The following is a 14,628-nucleotide window of genomic DNA, read 5'->3' as shown; positions in this document are numbered from 1 at the left end:
GTAAGTCAGCTTCATTATTTCGCATTTCTGAAATATTTTGTGAAGTGTTGTTAGCGTTTTCTTTGTTATAGTGACTTATTCGGTATCTTTGACTTAATGTATTGTAAAAATTGATAGTGGATTTCTCTGTGAACAACCTCATAATCCTGCAATATACGTTTTATGTCGATTTTAAAATTTTAATTATTTATATGATATGGATTATTTTCTTTGCTTCTAGGGATAAAAAAAATGGTGAGAATTGAATGCTCAATGAATGCTGCTCAAATGAAAATAGCTTTAAAAAAATTTTTTTTTAGTTGTGTAATAGTGGAGAAAAATTGCCTTTTAGGTTCAAAAAGAATTTTTAAAAATTTGGTTGCAATACTACAAAATCTTGAGGTGCACCAAAGAGCTAAACGTTTATAAAAAAATTGAAAAACTAGGAACTTTGAGAAAAATTTTTTTATGAAACTTTCGTACATATAATGTTACAACGGTTTCAAATACATATATAAGCAACACAACTAAAAAAATATTAATTACAAAATACAATAACAGTAACTCATTTTTTAATGTCACATTGTGTGTTTCTTACTTCTGTATCCTTAATAATTACAGATTTTGCAACTGCAAAATATTGTTTTTACTTCATTGCCACATTTAAATGTCGTTTTTGTCTACATTTAACTGTCTTTAACTGAGAAGAAGAAGTTAACAAAGAAGTTTTTCATTTGTCATAATCATACGTGAATCAATTTTTGTCTTTATGTATCCTTCTCTTACAATTAAACCATAGACATTTTGAGTCAATTCGGTATCAAGTTTCATGCTCTTGCCACTGCTTCCGTATAGCAAGAAAACTGGGGAAAGTCAATAACCGGATCCATTATACTATTTGGCTCAACTTCACATGCTTTGCATATAAATATAATATTACCAGTTAAATATAATATCAATATTACCTAAATAGTAATAGGTAATATTGATGCCCAGCTAGTTACCACAAGTGATTTGAGGAAGAAAGAAGCAAGAAAAAGTAAATAACTACAAAAAAAATGTTGAGTTTAATCAAGAACGAACAAAAAATACTAGTGTTTCACAAACGGTTACTGGCGACAATGACAACACTGAAGATCAACAGTGTTCTTAACAAAAAGCGGCAAACCAACCAGATCCTTTAGATATATCTGAAGACTTTGGTCGAGAGCATACAATTGTAAAAGAGTATGTGTATGTGGGGTTTAATATTAAGTTAAAACCTCCATATACTAACGGTTCCAAATATCTGTTTAATCTTATCTCATATTAAAGATATCTCTATGGCGTTCTCAAAAGTGTTATAGACCCGATTATTCAAAGAAAAGGGTACTTTACAGTTCCAGAAAATATCCTTTTGACCATGGTAAATCACAAACGTAAAATTCAACTAGAACTTGCTTTGAGACGTGTTTTAAAGCCAAGAACAGAAAATAGAGGCGGGGTCAGGAGGTATAAAGTTCCAAAGATACACTTTGATGCAAAGGTTTACATCGACATGACATCATGGCTTGAAAATGACGTACCTGAACCCCCATCCCCTCCTTATTAAAACATGCTTCCAGAGACTAACTCAAAGTATTAAATATTTCATATACAGAAGGATCCTTCTCTGGAACAATTTTGAAGTTATGTCTAATATAACAGATCACTTCATAACAGATTCGTAAGTAAGAGTGCAACTTCAAGCAAATCACTAAATTTTCCAAAAATAGAACATTCCGGCATATGTCTTGTCTTCACTAATTTAGTCTGAGTCATTTACTCACAACAAAGCACACAAGTACACCAACTAACTAATCAGTTACGTTAATTAGTAACACAATAGACGCAGCGGAGATGCCAACTCAATTGAACAAAGTTGCTGACCTGACACCAGCAAGTGAGCTTGTCACCATACGCAAACAAATATCTCCCTGCCCTCAATAACATCCGTTTCAGGGATGATTCAGAGTCCTGGATGCCATACAAATACAATAGAATTGTCACCATACCAATACAATAAAGCTCTTTCTATATTTCTATTCATATCAAAAGCCTATTTAAAACTTTCTACTTCATAATCGAAACATACAAAAATCTTTAAAAAAGTTTCAAAAAGTGGGTTCTAATGAAACTTTGACATCCTTGGGGTATCTCAAGATGTACTCCAATATTCTTCATATTTTTAATTTATCTTATCTATACCAAAAAGAAAATTTTTGGTGCTATTACAAATTAAAAATCAAAGTTTGATTATTTCTTTAAAAAACTTTAAAATATAGCAAACATTTCAATTTTATGAAACTTTAACTTCCTTGAAGCAACTGAAAACGTACTCATATGTATTTCACATTTTTAATTTATCTTATCTACATCAAAAGGCAACTTTTCTTAGCTATTACGAATTAAAAATCAAAAGCTGATTTTTCCGTGCCATCCTACTTTACAGTCGGTCTCACAGAGTTTATTCTTAAAAGTTTAAATGGCTGTAAAAATTATTAACAATTCTAACAAAAAATTTATTAACTTTAAGATGCATATATAAACTCTCAAAATGTGCAGGTAACTTCTTTAATGAAAGTTGAAAATGCCTTCTATTGATTTAATCATATAATCTTTTAAGGGAATTAAGACGGTTTGTACCTTCAAAAACTGATTTTTCAATTTTAATATTCTAAAATGGGACATTCTACAAACGGCAGAAAAGTATTTATATAGGTTTGTAAGACTTGTAAATTCACTTTAAAAATATAGTTATCAACATCTTTGTGATAGAAATATACAATTTCTTTCTTTCCTTTTTTGGGGTCAAAGTTTTTTAATTAAATTTCTATACGAATATTTAAATTTGTTTTATTGCAATTGTATGAAATTTTATGCTGAATATTTATGTGAATTTAGCATCTGTTAAACTTATTAATAAATTATTTTGGAATGTTTCTATTTAGAATAATTTTCTCTAATGTAGGAATGAAGGCTAATGAATTTCTAATGTATCTAATCTCATGAATGATCTAATGAATTTCTATGAATTTGAAGATTATCTCATTACAATGCATTTTCAGTTTGCTATCAAAAACAAATATTTAAAGAAACAGTTATTTTGTTCTTTTTCGTAATGTAAACGGCTAATTATTTACATAAATACTAATTTTTATATCGGATATATTTTGCAAACATTTCCCTTTATTTACAGCTAAACTTTTCAATATTTTTTGTTTAAAATATTCTAGTTCCCTTAAATTTATTTCTGATTATTTCTCTCAAAATGACAATCTCCTTGAAAGGAATTTTGGATTTTATAATGCAATTTTGGTACTTTAATTTATGTTTTCATGCTAAATATTTTTTAAATCGCGCTCAACTTTTTGAAAACTTTGGTATGTTAAAGAGCATAAAATTGGAAGCTTTGAATATTTCTCCGTAACTAGAATTCTAATTTTTAGATTATATTACAAATGACTTTTGCTTAGTTTCTTCAATATTTTTTTCACAAGATAGATTTAAAATTAATAATACCGAAACATCAGGAATGCTTCGGTATGCTTTCTTTTAAAACTCTACTCAAGTTTCAGAATTTGAAAAGTAAAGCTAAATTGGCAGGTAAATACGATTTCTTCAGTAAGTTCTCATTAAAAGAATTCTACAGAATATAAAAATGTTTCAGGAATTGCCTGATTTGCTTAACAGTTTTTTGGAATAAAAGAGAAATTTACAGTAGTTTAGTACTAAAAGGAACCATATTTCAGATGGAAGATCAAGAATTAAGAATTGTAGGAGCGCAATAAATGGAAAAAACAATCAGTTAATATTATTCTGCTCACCTCTTTCATAAAATGAGCGTTTAGTGTTAAAAAAATCGGTATTTTTCATCTGCTTCAACACATGGCTTTTAAAAAAAATCTCAAGTACTTTTAAATGAATTGATTGGATGAAGCGTGCAATTCATAGAGCTGAGATTTTTAAAAAAAATGTATTATTTCATGCTATTTTGTTCACAAATTCCTTTCTTTTGAAAATATTCCCCTTAAAATTAAAAAACTCTTGCCTGCAAGCTATATATATTTAAGTTTATAACTTTGGATGGAAATAACTTTGTGAAAGGGTTAATAATTTTTTTTCTAATATTGAAATTCATGAAACTACAGAGGCCGAAGTCTCTTTAAGATTAGTGTGCATATTTGGTGTTCTTAGAGATAAAGTCACACTACTTTTATAAAATATTTTAAAAGTTTATTTAAATAAACTAAGTGCAATTTTTTAAGTGTTGTTATAATCTACGTTACCTTATTATCTAAAATAGAAAAGGAATTATAATTCAAACACATTATATAAAATTAAATATTTGTGAATTTCGGAATGCATTGCTTAGGGTTCCTGAATAACTGGTAAGTCTCCATATAAATTTATTCAAATTATACAGCATAACTGAAATTTTAACCATATTTAAACTAAATGACTGTATTTTGAAGCTTATAAACTGAAAGGAATTTATTCATAAATCACATATATTGATAAAAAAATTAATATAATTTATAAAGACATACATTTTATTTCATATGCATAAACTACGGATTCAGTTAAGTTGTCAAGTGATGTTTGTAATGAAGGGAAAAAAATGTGTAGTTTCAATAGAAAATCTTTTAATATTTCTTGGTTAACATTATGATCGCTATAATCAAAAACTTTTGGAATTTCCTTGTAAAAAATGTTGAGGATCTTGAGTTGTTGAGGATTGTTCCAGCTTTGTTTCTTAATATATTTATAATAATAAGATTATATTTTATGTGAAGAGAATAAACGGCATTCTAAAAACTTATGCTCACATCAATCTTCTCGGCATGTTTATCGTAGATTTTGACATGATGATATAAATGCACGCCTTCCAGTGTTATTGGAATGGAATATGATAAATTCCAACCACATTTCTTTTGATTGCTTTCTACTACATTTGCTGTAGATAACAGATATTAAATTCTATTATCTCATAACACAAGAATATCTCTTGATCTTAACTTGGACAATACATACTGCTTTTTTTAATTTAATCCAGACCGGACAAAATATTTTCACACTTCATTTGATATAACATCCTTTACAACATCATTTTTAGAATTAATACTTTTCTGTTCTACGTCATTCCTTTTCTATCTTTATAATGGAATATTCCTTGAAGTCGTTTTTTCCTTTATGAAGTCTCTCTCTTCATATGATGTGTTTCTGTCTTAATATAATGTGGCCACAAATATCCATAACCATCTAGATGTCATTAATGACGTGAAATCAGTTTTTTTCTGTTAAATTCTTCAGTGTTGTAGTGATTGCTTGTGTTTTAACCTTGTTCCCATTTTACCTTTTTTCCCTAATTTTCATGTTAACTGATTGAGCAGAGAGAACTGAACATTTCATTCAACTGCAAACCGTTACGCCCTATCTAGGTTATCCTTGATAATTGAACTTGAATACAAAAACTCCTCTCACATTTCCATCTTCTTTCTATTTGAAATGTTTGATACTCCTAATGTAACAAATCTGGTCTCTCCATGCTCATGCACTAGTGCATGAGCCAGCGATTCATTCATTAGGAAAGAGAGGGCGAAAGGAGTCATTCCTTCTTGCATCAGCATGAGCGAATTGTGTGATTATTAAAAACCCATTCGAATCCTCTTGGTTTCAATTCAGAAGATGAATATTGTGCGCTTGTTAGCTTAGTTTCTCAACAAACATGAGACAACAACTATTATTTCTGTATACTAAAAATGTTTTCAATACTTATTAAGTTTTTTGCTGGGTAGAACATTTGTTTTGTGACTATTCTATGGAAATATAGCTCTTCCAGTTTCAATTAGTATTCAAAGAAATCAACGGACATATGTAGAGAAGTTAAACAATTTTGAAAAGCGTTCTCGTCGACCCGATATATGCATTTGTGTTACGTGTTTAATGAAGACAGATTTCAGTCCATCATCTCAATAATAACTGAGTAGATTTCAATGAAATAGGTATTAAATGTAAATATAAAAAATAAATCACATAGCGATTTAGTGAAAACATATGTATGATCATGCAAAAGACAAGCTAATACGTGTATAAAACATATTGAGCATAGCTGGGTTTAAAAGGAGAATGTTCTAGTCTTATAATTAAACAGCTCTCAGAAAAAGAATTCTGAATAGAAAGGAAGTAAATTAAAAAAAAACCGTGAAGTAAAGTAAAAACCCGTGGCAGTCAATCGAAGTCAGTCTTTCCGAAATGCAGTTTCCAGGTATTCCATTCACCGTCTTGAAGAAGATATGGCAATCAGCGACAGGAATTTTAATAAGTCCCATTGGCCTAAAATAACGAAATTGTAGGTTGCTCTAAAATAATGATATCCCTCCTAGATCGGTTAGATATGACTGCAGAAGATTGAAAACGTATTTTTTTTTATTTTAAGGTTAGAGTGTCAAGAATATTTTACCAAATACGTTTCATAGAAAAAATGGATTGTATAAAATGTAATCTTCATAATTTTTTTAGAAATATATTTATTGATTGAAATAAAATGAATTATCATTTTAATCCCTTTGAAAGTATACCCGAAGAATTAACTGTAAGATGATTCAGAGAAATTTGTGACAACTTTGAGAAATTGTATAAATTAAAAAAAAATTTTGTGATGCATATAAAATTTTAGTGATGAACAATTTTATTTTCTGTACTCATAATTTTAAAATTATATTTGGTTTCAGCAAAGAAAAGGTATTAATTGAATTTTGGTCACTTCCATCACAAATTTTACTTCAAGGTTTTTGGCAGATAGCAAAAAATTAGGGAAATACATGGTGCAATGAAAAGAACGGTGAAAAATTTCAAAAATAATATATGACAATCAAAATTTGAATCTTAAAATTATTTTTTGATGAAGAGACCATAAATACCAACTAACATAAAATACGTTATTAAAAAATTTAGTGATCATTAATCTCGACGAACCAACTGGTCGCCGTAAGTAATTGCAGTAAAGATGAATGTGTGCTTATGTCTGCCTACGCATGTTGTCACTCTGCAGACCATTTGAGGTAGAGTTATCGAAATTGGTACATATATATGTTGGAGGGTGAGATTGTGCACAACAGAGCGATTAAAATTGTTTATATTAGGTCTGTACTTAAAAATCAAACAAATAAAAAATAAAACAATTGGTGATTTGCCACATTAACTTCCAAAAATATTACTGTACAAAAGTGGGTTTTACATCCTTTTAAAATTTTAAAACAGTATGTTTTGAATGAAATCTATTATTTTGCTCTTTGATTTGTTTGGTTTTTAATTTTTAATTATTTTTCAAAATATTTTGAACATAATTCCTAACAATATATACCAGACAAAATAAAAATAACATTTGACTTGCTCAAACATGTTATGCTTGCTTGAAAAAATTAGCTTTTATCAAAGTGTTGCCATGTTGCCAAACAAAAGAAAAAATTAAAATATCAAGAAGGGAATTATCACTGTAAATTAAATTTAGAAAGGTTTAATTTTTATAACGTGTTTATATGAAATAAAATAAATATGAAATAAAAATTTCTAGGAAAATAAATGAAAGAAAAAGGTTTGACTGACTTTCAAAATATTTGCATCATAATTAAAAATTTCAGTATTATTTAGGGTTAATCACGGTTTAATATGCAGGATATCTACGTCAATAAGGGGTAAAAAGCTAATTTCCGAACCATTAACAATAAGAATACATATCTAATAAGAAAAATGGTTTAAATGAAAAAAAATAATTATACTTCAGGTCATTTGAGTCAATGAATATTCTGATGAATTAGAGAATCTCTATTTATGCAGATACTCTGAACTGTGAGTCATCTATATTTATATATAAAGCTCAATGTGTATGCGTGTGTGTGTGTTGGCGCTCTACAGACAAGACCATTTAACCTACAGCTACAAATTTGGTACGTGTTTACCTTGGAGTTCGGGAATGTGCACCTGGGGTCCCTTTTTTTGAAATTTTAATTAGAATTTTAATAATTAATTAAAAACTAACTTTCCCGCCAAAAAAATCCTTTCATTTTCCTCACCGCCAAATGAGTAAGGCTTAAGTATTTTTTTTTCCAACAGCAATGAGGCTAGGGCTAACATTTTTCGGCGATTATTTCAAACGATTCTGTTTATTTTCTTAATGTTTGATGCATTTAAAATTAAACATTGTTAATTAATCGATCTTTCAGATTCATTCTCAAGTACTTTTGAATTAAAATAAAACAAATTAAACGAAATTAAAAATTTATAATCTGCATAGCGTTACCCCAACTGGCGTAGAAAAATTCACGCATTTGCGTTACCGTAACTGGCGTTGAAAATTCACGCATGCGCATTGTGTTCTGATTGTTTATATTTCAACGGAAGTGGACTCAATTTAAATTATTTTTAGGTTAGTTGTATGCTTTTGTAATTAAATTGTATTTATGTTAGTTTAAGTTCATCGTTTTTTAAGTAATTTTTTTAACCTATTTTCGACCGATTATTTTAAACGATTCTATTTATTTTCTTAGTGTTTGATGCATTTAAAATTAAACATTGTTAATTAATATACCTGCTCAAGATGAATCTGAAAAAAATTTGATGACAAATTCTTGAGACATTACATAAATTAAGAAAGATATTCCTTAGTGCCCATAAGGTTTAAATGCTCATTGACTCTGTTTTCAGTAATCATATTACAAAAAAAAAAATGCTTTGTTTCAGTAAAAAAATATTATTATACTAATTGCATATTAATCATTTCCACTTTAATTTAAAGCATAAATTCTACGGGAGTTAACAGAAAATTGGAGAGATACAGATTACGTTATGACTGAAGGCCTTTATAATATTCTGAGTGAATTAAAATTTGAAGTTTTAAAATATTTTAAAGAAGAAGCTATTAAAGTAAGAATTACATAAAATAGTTAATTATTAAAATTTTAAAGAGCATTAAGATTGGCGAACCGGCTGGTCGCCATAGGCGGCTAGTATTTAATAAAATAGAGAGCCCAATAAAATCGTTTGACTCACTTGTGACAAAAACTTATTTGAGTTAAGAAATACGAAAATTGAGTTATGAAATTTGAATATTATTATTTTATTAAACTGCGTTCCATTCATCGCTCACATTTTAGACAGCTCGATACACTGCCTTGAAAAGGATATGCCAATCAGCGGCCAGAATTTCAACAAGTCTAATTTGCCTAAAATAATAAATTGATGATTGTCTTTAAATATTGATATTGCGGATTGTATAAAATTTAATCTTCTTAATTTTTATGGGTATATTTATTGATTGAAGCTAAATAAATTATTTATATTTACTTTCGTTTAAATCCCTTTGAAAGTAAACTTGAAAACTGAATTATACAATGATTAAGAAAAAAGTATGAGTCATTAAAAAAAAACGTACACCGTTGAGAAACTGCATTCATTCAAAGAAAAATATCCTGTAATGAGCATATTACTTCAGAGCTGAACGATTTTATTTTCGGAACTCATAAGTTAAAATATATGATTTCAGGAAAAATATGTATTAGTTGAAGTTTGATCACATCCGTTTCAAATTTTAAGATAGACGACAAGAAAACAGAGAAATGCTGTGCATAATGAATAAAATGGTGTAAGGCATCTAAAATAGTGCGAGTTATATAGATATCAAAAACTGAGGGTAAAATATATTTCATTGAAGAATCCATAAATACCAAGATATATAAAATATTTAATTGAGAATTTCAGTAGCCATTCATCTCGGCGAACCAATTGGTTGTCAAAGAGTCAAAGGCGGCTAGTAGGTAATAAGAGTGATTTCTGATGAGTTACGAATTTAATATTTTTATATAAAACCCTCGTCCTATGAGTTAGATTAAGTAACATTTCTTGAGACAGTTAAATTTTAAATAAAAAGAAATTCCCATTCCATTCTGCCGAAAACTGAGAGAGTTGTGAAAATTAAAATATAAATATAAATACATGCGATTTTAGACCACTCCATTCATCATCTCAGAGACGATATGACAGTCAGAGCCAGGAGTTCCCTGAACACTGATTAGACTAAAATTATGAAATTGTTGATTGCCCTGCAATAAATTATTTAAAACTTTCTAACTCATTCAGATTTGGTCTTACAAGATAGAAATGCTTCCTTTTATTAATATGTTGGATCCTCAGTAGCATTTTACAAATTATGATTCCTTACAATTAGAGAATTAATTAAAATTTAAAAGGACTGTAAATAATTTTTTCAGAAATACGTATATGGATAGAAACGAAATAAAATATTATTTTTACGCCATTTATATCCTTTTGAAATAAATCTAATAATTGAATTTTTGAGGAATGAGATAAATAATTATTGGTTAATATTGAGATATTGCATAAATCATGAAAAATATTTTGTTGTGCAGACAAGATTTCAATACTGAATGATTCTGCTTTCTATAATATTTTTTAAAAGTATGTTTGGTTTCAGGCAAATATTTTGTATTAATTGAGGTTTAATCACTTCCTCTTCAATGTGAGGTTTCAATTTTACAGGAGTTGACAGTAAATTATTCAGTTAAATAATACGATGGGCAGAATGAAGTAAGTCTTCCGCAATCGTTTGACTTGAATGACAAGGTGAAGATTAGAAATATTTTTGAAGAAACTATTAAGAGACAAAGTTACATAAATGATTTAATTAAAAATTTTAGTGAATTAATCCTGGTGATCTAGCTGGTCACTAAGGGTAGCTAGTATGCAGTAAAATAATCGACAAGCCACAAATAACACGCATAAGTTCAAAACAGGGAAATTTCTATCCACGATTTCGATAACCAAATGTTATATTTATTCCTTTGACGTGTCTAATCTTGTCTATTTAAGGTCTTTTTTTAGGTCTGAATAGTAAAAGCGTGTTGGGAGAAAAGTTCAGCTAATTTTTTTCTTAGGTATGCGAAATTATGTCACTACTGTGAGACTTTTTTTTTTGCAAATAAATAAAATCCTCTTCCTTCAGGCAAAAGAGAAATATCTGAAGATAATTACTATTCAGAAGGATTTGAGACTGTTCGGAAGATTTGAACTCGTAGAAAAGTATGTTATTGCTTCGCTTATTTAAAACAAATTAGATCCTTATTTCTATCATTTAAGTAAGATTAAAAGGCCATTATTCCGCTTTAAAAATTATTTTTTATAATAAGAAGTAATAAAAAGTATTTTTTTGTGAGACTTAATCTGAAGAAGGAATGAATAATTTGTGATTTACTAAAATTTTGAAGGGTTGAAATATATTTAGAAATGAACCAATCTAAAGTAAGAAATATTTTGAAAACGAAACGAAATAGTTTCGGAATCTCAACTAAAAATTATTCCTTATTCAAACTAAAACCAAAAAAGGAACAGGAAAAGCACCATAGTATTTAAAGAGCGCAAATACAACTACTTCTAAAACACAGATGAATTGATACAAAAGTATTAAAATCAAGTTAATAGGAAAGTCAAATTAAACCAAATAAAAAAAGAATCCGGCCTGAAGACTTTTTCAAGGGTCATCCCCACATAAAAAAGGGAGTTTTTCTGTGAAGGAATACAGACTAGATAGTCTAATAATGATTCCTCGTGACCCAAAAATCCCCTGAAATTAGGCCCAAAAGATATACCATCTTAAAAGAAAGGAAAATACAAAACAATAAACTAGAAGAATACATCCACAAATAAGCAAAATACAATAACAAATATAACAATAATAACGAAAATACCATATAATAACACTCAAATCAGTAATGAAACAAAAAGGAAAGTACATACCAACATAAATTTAAAGCTATCGATTGTGATTCCCGCTTTTTATACCATAAGCTAACGCATTTGAGGTAAAAAACAATTGTAGGGTCCCAGCGCCATCTATTGAGTGATCTAATATGCAAGAAAAGTTCTATTTTCAAATTAGGTAAAGGATTAATCCCAAATCATATCTTGTCTAATCAAAAAGTTGACATTACAGTAGTTTCTGGGAAGTTCATTATTAATTAAATTTTTAATGAGGTTATTTGATGCTTCAATATAGGAATTTTTATTATTACATACCCTTTTGATCCTGTTCAATTGTGAGAAAATTAGATTTTTGAAAATTTTAGAGTTTAGATTGGAATGATAATTACAAAGTTTTGTTATTTTAAAGTTGAATTCATCCCTTTTATCGTAGATACCAGCTATTGTTTTATCATTAGCAATTTCGATTTTTAAATACAGAAAGGTAGCCTCAAGTTGATTTTTATTTGTTTCTGTTAGAATTAAATCTTTCGGATAGCAATTAAATTTACTTTTAGAAATGAACATGTGTATTGATATGACTTTTGATCATGTATATGTAATACTTAATTTAAAGGCATTTTTTTGCGATAAATCACTTTATTATCACGAAGAAACGTTTTGTATTAAATTTTTATAAAAGAAAACTACTTCCGTTCAAGCTTTACAAATTTTTATTTTAGATAAGGCTTACAATTTTAATAGAATAAATGAGTTCATGGACCATCTAACTATAAGAAACTGCACAAACAAAAAGAAATCAATTCATGAATTGAGGGCCATTTTGTTCAAGATCCTATGGACCATAAACATTTTCAGAACAAAATTAATTCATTACTAGAATTTATGTGCAAACATGGTTATTTTTCGACAAAATTAAGATGGAGATTCATTCGTTTCATCGATGGATCATATATTCAATCTTTTCTCCGAATGACATTGGCACTAGTGATGGGAAATGCAACTGAACTCTCCTTTGAAGCGTCTCATTTGTCTGAATTTTATTTAAGTAAAGAAAGTAGAGAAGATATGTCGGAGTAGGCACCCGCCAAAATCGCAATTTTTCCATACTGATCGACTAGCTCATGGCTTGAGATTCCTTCATTTCTTTCGAATTATTTAGTCAACTCATTGAGCAAGATCTGGTGTCGCAAATTCGCATCATCGAGATGATTGGCTTAGAGTCCAGTGGTTTTCCTCTCTTCCCTGAATTGAAGAATTGAAGCAAAGCTTTTAAGAAACGTTATGATCTATCTCACATCACTGGCGACAGCGTTCTTTTAAGGCGGAATCGGATGTCTGATCCAACTATACGATAAATGCCAGAATTTTCATAACTGATCTGCCAAAAATTACTTGTGACTGTGCGTGTAATATAATCGTATGTTTTCTACTCCGGTCTTTTCTTTAATTAGCTTGAAAGAAATGCACCACTTATGTGACACATCGATTAATATTCATAATCTATTGGGTTGATGAACAGAGCAGAGTCCCTATCATTTATTTAATATACTTTTGCATTATGGTTACTTTAGTAAGAAGAAAAAAATTCATTTAATGCCTCCTATTACATGTTATTTCTGAAATCGTTAATCAGTCTTTTAACCATATGAACAGACATTTTATACAAATGAATATAAATGAAAACTATTTTTTGTCCTCGCAATGAGCCCCAAGAGCATTTCTTTCTTTCCGGTATAAAATAATGCTTTATTCGCACATTTTGAAGCAATCTTTTAAATTATCTAAATAGCCGTTCCTGTGAGATCTAAACAAGCTATATTTACTCACTCACAGTAGTGATAAAGAAAACATCTTGTTTGGAAATAAAAATATGTTTTCAAATAAGTTACCCGACTTTTGAAAACTTAAATGGCGAGAGTTTGAAGATAATTTACCCAATGAAAGGATTAATAATACATTGAAGAATATTTATTCACGACTCTGGTCGGAAGAATTTTTAACTTGGAAGTGATTTCATTGCTGTTTCACAAAACAAGTATTAATCACAAAGTATTTCTAAATCTGGAAAAATTGACGACGGGTAAAAAAAGTGGACTCATACGCCACTGTGGTTGCGTTGAAGAAAATATGAGGTGAGAGGTGTGAGATTTTAAATCATCGATAATGTGTATGCTTTCGCTTCCAATAATTGCCGAAGTAACTCAAATTAAGTTATTCAGCATCCATTATGAGGGAACTATTTTTTCTTTTTTCGAAAACGTCGACATTTTACGTTCCTGATGTTAATAATAGGTCCCTTTTTATGTACTTGAAGCATGTTTTAAAGTATAGATTACATGCGAGCAAATAATTTTTATGGAAAGTTTTGGTTTGGCTTAAAAGTGCTCTTTTCTTGACGTTAGTTAAACTTTAACACAAAATTCATGAAGTTTATTGATTTTTTTTTTACATCAAACCTAAAATTTTCGAACTAAAAATGCTATAATCTAACCTTTTAACATCTAATATGTGTTACAAACACTTTTTAAATTCTAAAAATGAAAATTTATATTTAATTCATTTTAATCTTGATGCATCGTACATTCAAAGTAAGTATGTCAGATGAATTATCAGAATTCCAAAAAATAAAATTTTTATGAGACATATATTTATTTACATAAAATTATGGATTGCATTGTTAAGTACCTTTAAACATGCAAATAATACAAGTTCATTTTTTAATGTTTTCAGAATAAATGAATGAATATTTTTTGCCTTCTAATTTCTATGAATTCTATGAATGAAGGAATTGTGCATAAACATTTTCACTAATTTTTAATTAATCTGAAAAAAAAAGAATTTTAAAACAATTTT

Source organism: Argiope bruennichi, chromosome X2, assembly GCF_947563725.1.
Source record: "Argiope bruennichi chromosome X2, qqArgBrue1.1, whole genome shotgun sequence".
NCBI classification, from domain to species: Eukaryota; Metazoa; Arthropoda; class Arachnida; order Araneae; family Araneidae; genus Argiope; species Argiope bruennichi.
Note: the sequence above shows the minus strand (reverse complement) of the source record.